Source organism: Papilio polytes, unplaced genomic scaffold (assembly GCF_000836215.1).
Source record: "Papilio polytes unplaced genomic scaffold, Ppol_1.0 DF824069.1, whole genome shotgun sequence".
In the NCBI taxonomy this organism is placed as follows: Eukaryota; Metazoa; Arthropoda; class Insecta; order Lepidoptera; family Papilionidae; genus Papilio; species Papilio polytes.
The window spans coordinates 2,130,377-2,147,054 of record NW_013525135.1 but is presented as its reverse complement, the minus strand read 5'-3'; the positions used below and the strand labels follow the sequence as shown (position 1 = coordinate 2,147,054).

The following is a 16,678-nucleotide window of genomic DNA, read 5'->3' as shown; positions in this document are numbered from 1 at the left end:
TATGTGATGTGTTTTGCGTGTGTAATGTTGTGTGTTATGGATGTGTATGAGTGAATGTAATATAATAAATAAATGATATATAAATAAATGTAGTGTAATAAATAGATAGATAAATAAATAAATAGATAAGTACACTACAGGTATATAAAGTCGTGACCCAACTGGAAATTTCAATACATTAAATACCTTTGCTTATAAAAACTTTTTAGTTTAGCATACTATCAACACGACATATTTGTCAATACAAGACAATAATAAGATTGGATTTGGATACAAAGTGAGAGAAGCTTTTCTCAGAAATCTATACAATACTAGCTTTCGCCCGCGACTCCGTCCGCGTGGTATTGAAAGAAACAAAAATGAATAGCCTATGTGTTCTTCCAGACAATCCTCTGCATATATGTCAAATTTCATCGAAATCCGTTCAGCCGTTTAGGTTATAAACTCTAACAAACATCCATCCATCTAAACTTTTACATTTATAATATTAGTAAGATTATTAAGGTATTAGTGACAATATTGAAAACAATCATAGAGTACTCTTTTATACCAAAACATATTTCGTTGGTACCATAAATGTTACACAGATTTTTTTTAATATCAAATAATAACCCTAAATAATTGATAAGCCATAATCAGGTAGCAACGTAGCATTGATTTTTAGTGTCAAGCCACTCGATGTCAAACTTCAGTTATCAGCTCAGCCATCAGATAAGGGCTAAGTGAAACCGATAAATTTACAATGGCGGCTGAAAGCTTTGTCAAGTGTCTGTTTCGGACGCGACCAAAATCTTTTTTGTGTTGTTTGTACGAGCTCTATTCAAATAGACTTGCTTAAAGGGCAATATTAGTGTATGTTAGTGAAAATTACTTCTATTAGTCTATTGCGTGCGTGCGAACATTATTAAAATTTACTAGCATAAATTAGGGAATACAGTATTGGAAATTTACTGCTTGAACGAGTTTGAAAAATTAGACATTTACAAGGCCTTTGAAAATAAAGAAACGGAGAAAGTAGTTAAAAAATTAGAGTAGACAGTAGAAAGACTTCTTTTAGTATTATTAGTATTGCTACAAATACAACAACCTCAAAGATACCAAACTTTGTACTAATCATAAACAAACTAACACTCGATTGACAATTTTAAATCATACTTCATACTTATATAAATGCGAAAGTTAAGATGGATGGATGTTAATTAGAGTTTGTAGCCTAAACGGCTGAAAGGATTTCGACAAAATATGGTATAGATGTAGAGCATAGTCTGGAAGAACACATAGCTTAATGCTTTTGTTATTTTTTAATTCCACGCGGACGGAGCCGCGTGAGATAGCTAGTTAGGATATAATTGACTGGCAATGCATTATTAGCATGAATAAAACTTCTCTATTCATAATTCCTTCATCAACATTAGATGTAGTTTGCGGTAGTGGCAGTAAAACTCTTTCCGCTAATGGAGGTCCGCCGCTCAAGGGGAACCGAGTCGTTGGCCTCTCAATTATTGTTAAGGTTAAGTGCACAAAAATAACAATACATTTGGCAAGGAGGCGTAAATCTCTAGATATAACAAAGCTAATAAATTCATTTACGTAACTTATTATTTCATGTGGTTTAACATTCTTGATTGAATTTGCATTTAATAATTAGAACAGGAAACTAGATTTGCAACTAATATGACTAAGTTCCCAATAAAAATCATGCAATAGTTTTGATTTACGTTTCTTATTTAATACTAGCTTTGGTCCGCGACTCCGACCTCGTGGAATTAGAAAAAAAACAAAAGCGAGTAGCCTATGCGTTCTTCCAGACTATCTTCTACGTCTATAGCAAATTTCATGGAGATCCGTTCAGCCTTTAAAGTTACAGACTCTAACAAACATCCATCCATCTAAACTTTTGCATTTATAATATTAGTAAGAAGTAAGATTCATCTCCCCTGCCTTATCCTACTCCCGTAGGGTCGGCGCGCCGGGTTTTCGTCCTCTAAAGCAATTTCGAGTATCGAAAACCCTTACCTCGTTGTTTTGGCTTACTTATTTTGCGGCCGGCCGCAATGAAGTAAGAAGTAAGATTGTATATAATTTAAAATTCTCGTTCTCCACACTCTTTATTGTATACAATTAAATCTTTACAATATGCAAGCTACGTTCGTTTAGGATGAATGTCTTTTGCTGACCGCAGATGTCTCATTAACTGAGATTAGTATACAATTGCACTAGATATTTCAACCTTCTGTAAAATACAGTGATGTATAGAGCATACACTTAGAATATGACTGCAGCTTGAATATAAATGATCACATTAAGTGCGGTTTCTTTTGATATCTGGCGTAATGACAATGAGAGTTCAGGGACATTATTCTGCATAAAATTGAGGTTAGTATTTAAAAGCGAGAGTTAAAATTGAGAGAAAAAATCTATTTCAATGAAGCTAACCTATACTAATATAATAAAGCGTAAACACACACTTCTTTGCTGCCTAAGATGTCAGCAATCACAGCATATTTTCGAATAACTCATTTTTAAATAAAAAGCCCTACACTTTCGTCACGCTTTAGACTATATATTTTTACGCCATTAAACTTAGGGGGTAAATATTTTGGATAAATACCCTAATGTGGGAAAGAGACCACAAGTTGCTGCCAACATTAAGGAAGCAAGATTGCCAAGGTCTGTCATGTCATGTCATTTTGACATTTGCTTTTGATAATGACAAATGTAAACAATGAAATAAAGTTTTCATAATTACATGCGGATGAAACCGCACGAATACAGCTAGTAATGAGATAAATTGGGAGAGATGAACAAAGCGAAGCAACATGTTTCTGTTTTCCTTTCAATGTCTGTATCGAAATTAAATAAAATTGAATACTATTTAGTTTATGGGCTATCTGAAAGTAATAAAATCAAAAATAAATACTAAGGGTGTCGTAAAATAGTATTTTGTGTTGATGAAGTTAATGGCTATTGTAGCGTTTATTTCTTTACGACCAAGTTAATCCAACTAATTGGTTGTAAAGTTATCTGTTATAATCGTTTACGTATTAAGGACAATAGGCACTTTATACAATTGCTTCATTTCAGATTAAGAAAACAGATTGCTGTTTCTCTGGAGTATTATTTTGTTACTTTTAAATATGCAAAGAACCAATACAGAATTCTTTTCTTAATTTCTTAACAAATTCTGTATTATTCTATGTCTAAAAATTTGTTTTTTTCCAATAGTTTTATATTGTCTTGTTTGTATTTGGATTTCTTGGATACGTGTAAAGCTAGGTACAGATTGATGTTACGCGGTGTAATGTAACGTGTAGATGGTCGAACATTCACTAGTATGTTATGTTCGAAGTGGCTTAGTACTAAGCTATAACTGAATCAACCAAGCTACCAAATGTTTTTTTTTCCAGAAGTGCCAATTTCAAATCAACATGCACGGTCTTTATAACTCGACCTGTAACATACAATGGGGTGTTTGTTTCATCTGCGCTGTTTAAATCAGATTAAAGTCGTAACACACCGACAGTTAACTAGTGGCCTACCTTCGTGTTTATTTTACATTGATTTTATTGTATTTTAACTAGCGCCACGTGTTCTATTCTAAAATAAGATTTAAATTTATCTGCAAGTTACCTGTTTTCAAAGTAAAAATCTTTATTTCTCTATCCCTTGATAACGAATGGGGTATTAGTGTTATTATAGTGGCAAATTAGTGAGGATCAGTAGATTTCATTTGTTTTTATTAAAGAAAGCTCTGCTTTGATAATTGTCTTGTTTGTTCCGAATATTGCAAAGTGGTAATTATTTGTGTACGTTGGACTCATTTTTAACATGGAGTTTTTTATGTAGATGTATTTTTAGTTACAATATCTAGATGAATTAGGGAGAAACGCAAATAGTGAATTGATTTTGCATTATGATTTCAAGTAAATTGTGTGAATCAAGCCCTCGCAAACTCTAATGTAATTTTATAAACAAAGTTACGACTTTCTCACAGATGGAGTAATAAAAATAAATTTATATAACTAACATTTTAAGAATGATGTTCTTTGAAATTGTACCAAAATATATTTGCATGTAATCAAAGAAATTCAATAGTCAATTTGCCTTTTGTGTTTACTTCGAAAAATAGCTTTATTTAATTGACAGATTAAGCGAACGTTTTAAGTAAAAAAAAATAATTGCACTATTTAAGACGCAAAAAAAGACATTACCGTTTGAAAAATTTCTTAAGTCTACTGTGCTTTGTTTTCATAACAATTTACTATGTATATTTTTTTTATTATTTTGAGTATTGGATTGGAAATAGTTTCAACAATGACGGTCTCGTGACAATATCCTCACGGAACAAAACCACCCGTCGATTCCCACAATGAGACTGGATATCTCAAATTGTTTCATTTTCCTCAAAACATTCATACCTCTTTTATGGATCATGTAGGAAAAGGTACACATTTCGTTCGAAAATTGATTAATATACTTTTGTGTATTTGGATCAGTATATTACGCTTACTGTTAGGTTTTCCTAATAGCATAAAAAACGCAATTTGAAGTACTAAAATTAACTTATATAAATATTTAATTAATTAAGAAAATAAACGAAAACAACAAACCTTAAACATTTACATTCAGGTATATTGTTTGAATTAATTTATGAAGTGCACGGTTGTATTTTATTTGTATAATTTTATACAAAAGTAAAGTAATCGAAACAAAACGCGTAAACAATAATGCGAGTTGGCAGCTGCAGTTAAAGCTTACCTACACCTGGTCAGGGATTTGAATAATAAAGAGGATTCATACCCTCTCAGTGTCTCGGGCAAACGATTATTTTTACGTAACTATGCAAAAAGTGTTCAGAGCAATCTATATCTATACTAATATAATAACACGTAAAAAAAATACTTTGTCGCGTAAGATGTCAGCAATCAAAACACATTTTTCAATAATCCGTTCTTTAATAAAAAGCCCTACAATTACGACAAGCTTTCACGCTATATATTTTCACGATATTAAACCTAGTGGGTTATTAAATTGGAAAAACACCAACATGTGGGAAAGGGATCATAAACTACGAGCTGCCAATATTGAGGAAGGAAGGTTATTATGGTAATGCTTATTTTGACATTTGCAATTAAGAATTTGACAAATATAAATTATAACACGGCTAAACTCACGTGATAACATTCGGTGTAGGCACCGACAGTTTCGAACCCGTTGGGGGTCCTTCTTCAGGGTGAGTGATTAATCGGGTATACTCGCTATCGCGTCGCGACGGTCACCGTGACCGTCACCAGTGACAAAGAACGCATGGCTACTATTTGTAATTCTCGCACATTGTCGGAATAAATCTGTGTAAGAATCTGAATGATATTTATACAAATATCAAAACGAACGTTATGACGTACAATTTCTCTCATTTTATTTGCGATCGTAAAAATAAATTGGATACTTTTTAGAATTAGGCCAGATAATCTGTTGCTAAAAGATTAATGAACTTATTGAAATTGAATCGTAATGTTTATGTTTGCTTTTAAGATTATTTGTAACAGTTTTGAATATGGTGCATTGAACTAGAAAGGACCTTGGTCATCTATACAGCACTCTTGTGCGAATTGCTTTAGTAACTTTAGTGCCTAATTTTAGTCTCTTTCCCTTTCCACCCTTTTCTTTAGAGGAAAAGATGGGACGGAAAAGTGGATTTGACGGTGGACGAGACGCATAGGAAGGGGAAATGTCCTCTTTATGTGCGTCTTCACCTCCGTCGATTAATAGCAGGCAACGCAGCTGCAATTGCGGATGTTTATGGGCAGCGGTCGCTCTCCATTTCGGTGAATTCAGGTGGCCGTTTGCTCGTTTGCCACCTTATATTATATAAAAAATAAAAAAAAACTTCTTAATGGATAACTGTGGTGCTGTCTTTAGGTATGATCTGTAAGTATCTTATTGAATAGAAGCTTCATATTGCGTATGTATTATTCCAAAATCTTTAGCTATGTTCAGTATTGATAAAAGGTTTCCCTACGATCATGGTTTAAATTAAAGAAGTGTATCGTTTGTTGTTCTTTAATATACTTGTATTTTAGTTTATTAATTTGTATTTAATGTAATAACATTTAATTCAGAATGCGTACAAAACGAATGTTCACCACGTATGTTTATCATATGACTCGTTAAAACATTACCTTGAGTTATTTCAGCGATATTTCAACGATGATCAAAACGTGGCATTTTTTACAACATACCTTATCCGATCCTGGTTCCTTTGATTTCGTACCAGATTTATGTTGGAATACATCAGAGAGTTGTTGCGAAATACGAAATGTGTTATTTGTTTTGTGTCATTGCGAAAATGCATCACGAGTAACGAATCTCTTTTTAATTGTGTTGATTTGAATGAATATAAACCGCGTGGGTCCAGCGCTGAATGGGAACAATTCGTGTACAATACGCTCGTAACCTATATAAGTTTCAGCGAATTTTTAAAAATTGTTTATATTTACTCGGCAAATGAAAGTTTTATTAATTCATCGCAAGTTTTTTAATGATTCTAATTAACTGTTCATTAAATAACTAACATACATTCGTACTGGTTAATTTTATTCTCAATCTATTTCAAAAAGAAGAAATCTGTAAAAGTAAGCATAAATCTCAAGTCACCAGTGTTTTAGCTGATATTTTAAAAAAGAATTTATATTACGTACCATAATACTTTGAGACAGAAATGTTTTTAAAATAAAATACACTTGCCGCCCGTCAACGGCCAAACGAGAAGATATTATTTTTCATTTCGCAGTCAAATCACATTGACTTGAAATTGAAAACTTTTCGAAATCATTATTTAAATCAAATCAAGGATCGCTTTCAAATTCGATTGTAAAAGATAATGTTAAGATATTTACTTTCTGAATAACGAAATCAAGATGACAGTCGAAAGATATATTTCGTAATGCAAACTTTTTACTGTTAACTTAATAATCAAATAGAATTGAAAAGTAAAGTAGAATAATAAGAAAGATTTTGCAAATTGCATATATTTATTTTAACTTTTACACTAATACAGCTTAAAACTGAACTAAACGAAATTATTGACACTTTTTAAACGATTAAAGTTACTGGCCATTAATAATTTTGAGTACTGGCTGAATGTGCATCGTGCATGATAGATGTCAAGGCGACGATTAAATGACTAATGACAGTTGTCATTGAATAGTGGAATGATGCGCTTGTTATTATTAAACCAGTAGTTAATCTCTGTAAATGTTTGCAATCCAATTAGTGTTGTGCAGTTTTCATTTAAGATGGTGGTCAACTAAGGATGGTGTTTCTAATGTTACCCGTTAGTTATTTCATTACCTCCGACATACGCACACCCACAATGGAGGATCGTTACCGTGTATATAATCTGCCTTCGGAATTAATTCTGCAAACCGCTCATCATTTCGACAAATACATAGTTCGACCAGGATTTTAAAAATCCTTTCTTATCGCGCAAAAATATGGAAGTTATTCCTTTGCACATTAGAAAGTGATGTTATAAAGACGATTGAAGTGCTCACAGACCAGAACTTTTATACTCTTAAAAAGGGTATAATAGCGTGTGTCAGAATTGTGCAAAATGGAAAAATATATGCCTATCGTATGTAGGTTAATGTGAGTCAATTCTTTATCGTTTCATACTAAATATACATACGATATTTCTATAAACATTGTATTGCTAACAATAGAAAAACAGAATGCTATAAAAATCGAATGGTCCGGCGCCAGTATGGTTTGGAATGTCAAGTGTTCGTTTTAGCTTTGCCAAAATACCTTTTTAGATACTGGCTATCTAAATTGAAATGTTTTTCTTTTTTCTGTTGGTGTTCAATTGTTTTGTTCCGGTACTTTTGTTTCAAAATAATGTGGTCATATGTTTTTCAATTCTATTGATAGCATTTGTTTTCGGAAGTTCCAGGATAGCATTGTGGGTTTCCACCACGGAACATGGATGGATAAAATTTCGATTGAAGTTTTTGTAGAAGATAGAAAGGGTCAGCGATGTTTTGTCTGAATGTTTTCACAATGAAAACAGTTAAGTGTTTCGTTTTTTAATATACTCTTGTCAAGTTAAGATTTTCTTTTCTTGTCAACAAAATTACTAAAAATATTGGAAGCGGTTTTACGATGTAAAAGTACACGAAGTAGGTGCTGTAATACTTGTGTCCATATCTCTGTTAGTTACAAAATATATTAGGTCATTCATGAATGCATCCTGTGACATCGGTACATTATTTTTAAGTCTGAATGAAAGTCGTTTGATGTTGTGTTTACGTGCATCGCAGGGACACATTTGGCGAAGACATAAACGTTTTATGTAGATAAATGTTAATGTATGTACGTACATATATATGTATGTACATACCAGGTCACGTCCGTCACACTTTTAATATTATATTAGACCGTCTTTACCGTCCTTTTTATGCTACACCTTTACGTGATTTGTCAGGAACGAGATTTTTTTGTTTCGACTTTATTTAGAGCGTTTAAAAGACAGTTGATTTTATCAGCATAGAGTAGAAATATATCTTTTTTATCAAACAAGTTTCCCGAAAAGTACATTCAAGCACCTGGAAAGTTGTTTGAAAACAATAAAGTTACAACGAAGTTAACTGCGAGCAATTTAATAAATCAACTGGGTACAGGCGGTTAATTTTCAAGTTTTTTAACCTTTGGTTTAATTTAATATTATACATACTAATATAATAAAGAGGAAAGATTTATGTTTCAGTGTGTATTGTAATAACTCAAAAACTACTGCACTGTTAGACAGGTAATTTATCTGAGTTGGATATGTTTATTTGTTTTCTCGCGGACGAAGTTTTTTTAGCAAGTACTAAATGTAGGTTTCAATTAAGCAAATTTAATTTTATTTATATTCGCATATCATAACTTCGTGCTCGTATGCCTGTTTAAGCTTCAATCTTTTTATTTTTGAAAGTAAGAATCAGTCAACCTTTCCTGCAAAGTTGTTCAATAAAGACTATTTTATCTTCAGTCATAAACTTCCTTGTTGAATTTTCCTTTAAGGCAATCACATAGTCACTTAATAATTATGTTATCGTTCAGAATACATAATTAAATGCAATTCATCGCATAATCGTTTCGGTCACGCGACTCATAAAATAAACATATTCAATCGCCAAATAAAGAAAACCGATCAACTACGGCCGTGTAATTACTTTTACATGAACAGATTGAGTTATTTCATTTAAATCGATTATAGTTCTTTTAGTTTATGACGTTTTTATTGATTTTTTTTTAATCAAGCGTCTTAACATATTTTTTCCAAGAAATATTCTCTTGAACGTTCCGTTGTCATTAAATTCCTTTTATAAATTTTGATATCCGAAAATGATTATTGAAAAAATAAACAAAGGACAAAATAATTATTTTTAGAAAATTCCCACAAACTTAACCTTATTTTATTTTTACATAATAAATATAATCTAAAATTAACAGTAAAGTCAAATGTATTAAAGCGAAGCTGTAGGGTAGCTTGGTTATTGAAGTCCAAGTTAAAAACTCTGCTTAACACCGGATGTCTTCTCAATTATATTGTACATTTTAAACGACTGAGTAACGTTACAACTACTAGAATCTTAGATTCTGACTGAAAATTATCGGTTATTGACGATATCCTAATGCACACAAACTATGTTTAAATGCACTTCAAATGGACCTTAACAGATGTCCGAAAATCGAGTCTTGATTTAACCAACACAAAGCGACGGAAATACATTTCTGTTTGACAGTTTTACTCCTGGGATCGTGAATATAGGATACAAAGCTATTCGAAATGTGAAAACGCATTGGAGCATTATTTTGTACATCAGAATGTCGATATCTGAATGCTTCTATATTCCTTGTATTGTAGACATCGTAATTGACAAAGGCCACTTAAACTAATGCAACATGTAGAGCGTGCGCCCTGTAACTGTTATCGCAGAACTGTTTAGTCTCGCTTAGGTTCCTATGAGCTTATATGGAGGTGCGCACACTACTCGATTTTAATTTGTGCAACTAAACATTTGAATTGGCTGCGAAACAATCGACAATCGCACAACAGTTGTGCGATAGTTTAGTCAAAGAATGCGCCCGCTCTAAGTTCGCAACAGTTGTGAAAAAATGACATAGAATGATTTTTACTAAACCAACGAATTTGTGGCAAACATCACCTGTATCTTGAAAACTACACAATTAAAAAAAAATAAAGATAAAATCCTGTTTCCACCGATAAATTTAGAACTCCCCAATGTTGTATGTAAAAGTTTAAGATTTATCGACATTTCAGCGCCGTCATTTTATCATTAGCGTAGGCTGATCGTAGGAGCGTGTATTGATGTAACACAATCTTTAGAGGCAAGAGGTTATTTAACATGAGTCTTTGTTTCCGACGTACAAATTTATAAGTCTTCTAAGAAGTGTTTATATATGTAAATGAAGTTTCCCTTTCCGTTATAAAGTTATGTATTGTATTTTAATGAATACCACTTTTAATAGACTTATAAAATGGAGTTTTTTTACCTACGTCATGCGTTAAATAGTTAAAATTTACATTTTTGTATATTTTAAATGAATAAACTAAAATACTATTGGATGTATATAAAAAAATTCTCACTACTGTTACATTACATTGCCATGCCATCTTCTAAAAAAAAAGCCAACTGTACGAAGTCAGGACGGTCCACTAGTATTTAAGCTGGAGGCCACACGTAGGCTGTGATGGGCTGTAAGCGGATCAAAGGGAGTGCATTATTAGTGTTCGTATTACAGCAATTTATCTGAAGTCACACACCACTAAGGAAGAGATAACGGACAATGTGTGCTTTTGCCCACTTTTGCACTCGTTGCAAGATCGATATTGTGACGTCAGAGGTCCCAGTTAGGCGAAAATTTGCAAGAAAGTATTATTATCGACATCGTAGAATGTGTATGAGATTTTTTGGTGTACTTTTCTGCCAATGGAAAAGATATGTCTCATATTCGACGCGAACACAAAAATACGAACCTTAGAAATTTTCGTGCTAGACCCTCTGGTCTTATTATTGTAAATGATTAAGAGAATAGATTTTTTCTTGTATATTGTAAATAAGACGTCAAAAGTCAAGGTTTAGGATCAATAAGCTTGATATGTTGAGGTCCCTTCATATCTTTAAATGTAAATATTTTAAAATATACGTAGATAGGACGCTATCGGAACAATTTGTAGTTCGAGAATAATTTAGCAAATTGTAAAGAATTTATAAAGAGATAAATTATTTAATTACGAATGAAACGAGTTAACTTTGTGACCACGAGTTTTTACTACCGGAACACTTGCATGAAACATAATATTTGTTTGCTAGAGGGATAAATATGTTTTTGAAAATCTGTCTTAGAAATACTTTTTATACTTTCAGTTGTAGCTTCTAAAGATTGCTTTTATTGCATTTTATGGATAAAAAATAAATTCAATTATTTAGTCGGTAAGTCTCAAGAAGTAATTTAAAAGTGAAGCGACTTAAAAGTAATTTTATTTACTCAACTAAGTTTTTCAATTGTTTCTCTTTTCACAAATCCGCGATAAAATCACTCTTTCTTATATGCACTTGAGTTAAATTGGCCCGAGTTCAATCACAGCGTAATCTTCTTTTAATTGACCTCCGCTGGTTCGGCGAAAACTCGATGTAGGGATAGTCACTGATAGCGTAGCGGGAACGATTCTTGTACTTTTCATTTCTACACAAAACTCCGCGCTGGACGCCCGCAGGCGCTTTCGACTCTCGTACGCGATCTCTTGTGTTCGAAATTTGAAAACTTTTAAAAAAAATGTATACAGATGTGACATGACATTAAAAACTTTTTACGTCGAAGTTTATTTTTAAATTGAGAATGTTTATTTTTTAAAAAACTTCAGTGAAATAAACACATAGATTGAACGAGCGTTAACTGCCCAAATACTACAAGGAGACAAACTAATTAAAATGTAAGTAGTTAATATTTTAATACATCCTAATTTATTTCTCTAAATAGAGAAATTGAATGAAACGCAACTAAACTTGTCTGCGACAGAATTTTACGTCCATTTAATATGAAACTCCCTAGATAATCTTCAACAGTCAGATAATAATTTTAATAAAATTATGAAACAACCACCACTTTATCTATATAGTGAATTGTCTTCACTCACAAAAAATACGGGATTATTAACGATAAATAATAAAAACCTCCCTCCCGTCATAAATTAACCAACAATTAAACATTTAACTCTTAACAATAATTATAGGTACAACCTTGTTGATATCTCTTTAGTTTAATTTTTTTATCGAACGACTATATTTCAATACATTTTGACAGTAATTGTTCCTAAAGAGTATTGAGTTTTGAATAACCGTAATTATAAACGGATGACTCTGTCAGTTGTGCGATAAATTTATCCTCTTTAATACAGCTTTAAGGCAGTTCGCAAGGTCTCGTCACTATATTTGGAGACATGGATCTTTTAAGAAATAAAAAAAACGTAATTAAGTATCGTTGGAAAACCAATTTAATATGAGGCATTCGAAATATTATTATGTTAAAATATTTCGTGCAATTTTGTTTTTTGATGTATGGTTCGTGTATTTTAATAGAGATTCTGGGTTAGATAGAAGTAGATGTCTGATTACAACAAGACTAATGAAAGGCTAGTGTTTCGCGCGTGTACATTTTTTTTATATTTTTGCGTTTATATGTAAGATTCTTTAAGTTAAATAAAGACACTAAATAAGAAAAGTGATTAATAATTTTGTTACATGCCAGTGCGGGCTAAGGAACCGTTTTAAAATGCATTTAATTTAAGATTAAACATTACATACCGTATTTGACAGCAGATTTTAAGCAGTGTTTTAATGAATTGCGACGTCAAAAGGTTCTTCGGAGTTAATTTAGACGTTCGAAATCCTCCAGTTGTGAGAAACTGTCGAGGATAACTCATTACGTCGACTTACAAGTATCACCAGTTAAAATTAATGACAGTTCGATAAAAGGAAGTGAATGATCTTGCTATAACATACTATAGTATATTTCGTTCATTCGTTAACCGTTCTTTCCGGCATAACGTCATGCTCACTAGGTTCTGACTCCAAGTACTTCATTCCGAACAAAAGCTTACGTTACTTAGTCTCGATGAATATTAATGTCTTCTTAATAGTTTGATTCAGCCCTTTCCTATTGTTGAAAGGGCATGAACTATTGATGTATTTATTTATTTCTCAATATTATCATCTTCCTGTCTTTTCTACAGAGAGTAGACCGGTGTACTTTCTCTTTCATACATCTCTATCAACGGTCATATCTGAATTCATTCCTCGCATTTCTATCAATACTTTCTTCTATCGGAAGTAACACTAACTGGATAATTACGTTTTATTTAGGGACTTTATGAAGATGGCAAGTTTATTCAGTGATTAAATGTAACTTTTTTTGGTATATAAGATGTCGCACTTGATATCAATCGAAGATTAATATGGTGTAATAATGAACAGAAACCGGAAATACTCAATAACACAATATGGACACAAATCGTTCCGGTCATCACGAGCCATTGGTTAGGATAATACGTTCCACGGAATAGTGGAAACTGCGGGAAACATTGTTTATAAACGAATTTGCCGATTCGATGCGCCACAGAAACATGGATTTCTAAAAATAATGTGTTGTTTCTTACAAATTTATTTTCTCATCGAAACTAGATTATCTCAAGTAGATATAGAAATTACTTCAGTATTTTAGAAACCGACGCTAAGTGAGTTCGGCTAAAATAGACTAATAAATTTATTGAAAACAACAATATTTCAAGTCTTTGTCTAAAGAGAGCAGTCTGGACATTCTGGCGAATCATATATTTAAAAAAATATATAACCGATATTAATCTTAATCAAACAACTAGATGTTGCTCTCGACTTCGCCCGCATGAACTTAAAAATAATAAAAAACATACCCAAAGTTACTAACTGATAACGTAATGTTTTAATGGTAGAATTTTTAAAATCGGCCCAGTAGTTTTCCACATTTCAAAACATACAAAAATACAAATCTTATCTCTTTATAATATTATAATAGTACAGATGAACTAGTAGTAAAAAAACAATACATATACACAGTACGATAAGTAGGAGAGTGGAAAGAGAAATGCAGAGCAAAGAAGAGTTACGTAAAAGTAATAAAAAATCCGTTTGGTTCAGTTAAAGTCAAACAAGGATATGTAACTATGAAATATTCATTATTTAATCAAATTGTGAATAATTTAATACAATGATAACATACATACGCGGAACGCAGTGAGTCATGGCGCAAGGGCAATGTTAAAAATGGGTAATACCGTTGTTAACCTTGCACAAAATTGTACAATATAATTATCAAATTCACAGAATGACAAAATTCTTATCGGGATAACAATTACAAAAAAGTGGTGAGATTAACAAGAAATTGTTTAAGGAAAATGTAAGGATGTCGGATGTTGCGATAAATGTTTCCTATCAATTACAGTTAGTCAAATTAATAATATTTAAATCTACTTTAAAAGTTTATTGATACTTGTTAATTAGTTCAGTAAAGTCAGGTAAGAAGAGATGCGTTTTCTAATTATAAAATTATTTGTATAGAGCAAATATATTGTGTAGAGAGCACAGTATACTACACACACTAAAGGAGACTATAGAAATGTTAAAGCGTGAGGATGCTGTATGGAAAGAAGATTTCGGCGTATTCTATGGAGATCCTGGAACCATTTTCTATAGCCGTGGGTTAAACCCTACATAAGCTCGTCTTCTCCGAACGCGTGGAATCTCATGGTAGAGATGGATGGATTGCGTTGAAGGTGATATTACTCAGGAGGACGTAACGATTATAATGACGGTATATACACCTATGTTGAAGACAAATACTTGATATGCTAACCCTACGTGAGTGGAAAAAGTACGGGGAATGAATGTCTTGAAGCTTAATTTTGGAATCTGTTGACTGTACTTATTTTAACATTTGGTTTTAATTTATGTAATATATTAATACACTTTATCATGTTGTATGATAAACTTTGCCATTTTGTGTTTGAAACTGCTTGATTATGCGACAGTTCGTTAGTTTTTATAACTTCGCTTGGTGATTTCTTATCCCAAAGGTGTTATAAATATGGAGGTGAGAAAAAGACAAACTAAATTTATTACTTTTTTATTTCTATCGTAAAAGATGTTAAATTTATCTTTGTACTTATGTAACTTAGATCGTAAATATAAATATGCACTAATTACTTATTTGAAAAATTTATTTAGTAAAGGTTCTAGAAATATTTTTAACAGTTGTAGAGCCCGCTTTAACATCTTCGCACGAATGGGCCAGCTCGCCCGGTGTTATACCACGACCACACAGAACACAGGCGTGAAATGGAAGCAATTCCGTGTTTCGTCTGATGAGTGTGGTGCCGTAGGCCTAATTTTAGTCCCTTTTCCTTTCCACCCTTTTCTTAAGAGGGAAAAATTGAAAGGAAAAGTGGATATGAAGGGGAAATGTTCTCTTTATGTGCGTCTCCTCCTCCGTCAATTAAGGGTAGGCAACGCATCTGCATTTGCGGACGTTTATGGGCAGCGGTCGCTTTACATTTCGGTGGATTCAGGTGGCCGCTTGCTCGTTTTCCACCTTATATAATAAAAAAAATATTTACTCATATTTGTAACAGTCGTGATTGTATTTGATCTTTGTTGTTTGCGGCTTTCGTTCTAAACTCACTCTTAATACCCTTTGCTGTAGGGTTGTAATTCAATTCAATGAAAGATTCCGTGAAGTGTGGCTTAGAAAGTATACTCGTAATAATATTTTGTTTTCATGATGCGTAACGAGTATGAAAATTGATGAATCCCTCAAAGTGTTGGATTCCAAACAAATTGCGTGCTATTTTAATATATGGAGAGATAAGTCGTTAATCATCTTCATAGGAGCTTTATACGAGAAACATGATTTTCCTTCATGATGTTTAAAAATATATTTCATAACATAACATGATAATAAATCTTTCCTACTACTTAAATTTCAATACAAAAACAACACATACGCAAACTGGGTTTAAAAATATTCTTCATTTGAGGTTTACATAAAAACATTTTACGCACCTTACCAAATATTTCTTTCTCCGATTACCCAACATGTTTTTCCTCACCGTCGCCCACGTGGTAAATCGGCATTTAAAACTCCAATAAACAATTTCGATAGAGGCAACGGAAAACGAATTTAAATCAATCGTATTTTATAAGATCTAAGGAAAGTATTTGAATTCATTTACTACTTAGAATTGGTAAATTTATGTTATTTAAATATGCTAACCCAATGCCATTTCTTACTTAAACCTTTAGATCTCTATTTCCAATTCTTTTTAAAATATACAAAGCAAATCGCAGACTATTCTTTCTCGCCCAACTGAATTAAAGCTATTGTTTCTTGCTAGTATGATGTATTATTATGTTTTCGGTATGCGTTACCTTCTGTAACCAACACATCAATTTTGACAACACGAGAAGGACTATCGCCACTTATCGAGAAAAAAACCGACTTCCAAACAAAATACACGAAAAACAAAACAAAATGCACTAAAAACAAAACAAAATACACCAAAAACAATAAATTTAAA

The 16,678-nt window shown here is 32.3% G+C and overlaps 1 protein-coding gene across 2 annotated transcripts in view; it reads left to right on the top strand.

Annotated features, from left to right (window-relative positions):
* Nucleotides 1-16,678, top strand: part of LOC106100230 (cardioacceleratory peptide receptor-like) — a 60,813-nt gene that overhangs the window by 14,702 nt on the left and 29,433 nt on the right. The window contains exon 1 of one of the 2 annotated variants that reach the window (XM_013279022.1): nucleotides 11,778-12,004. The exons of the other annotated variant lie outside the window; for it this stretch is intronic. The gene's annotated coding sequence lies outside the window, so the exon portion shown is untranslated. Of the gene's footprint in view, nucleotides 1-11,777; nucleotides 12,005-16,678 lie in introns of those variants that run through there. 2 annotated transcript variants of the gene reach the window in all.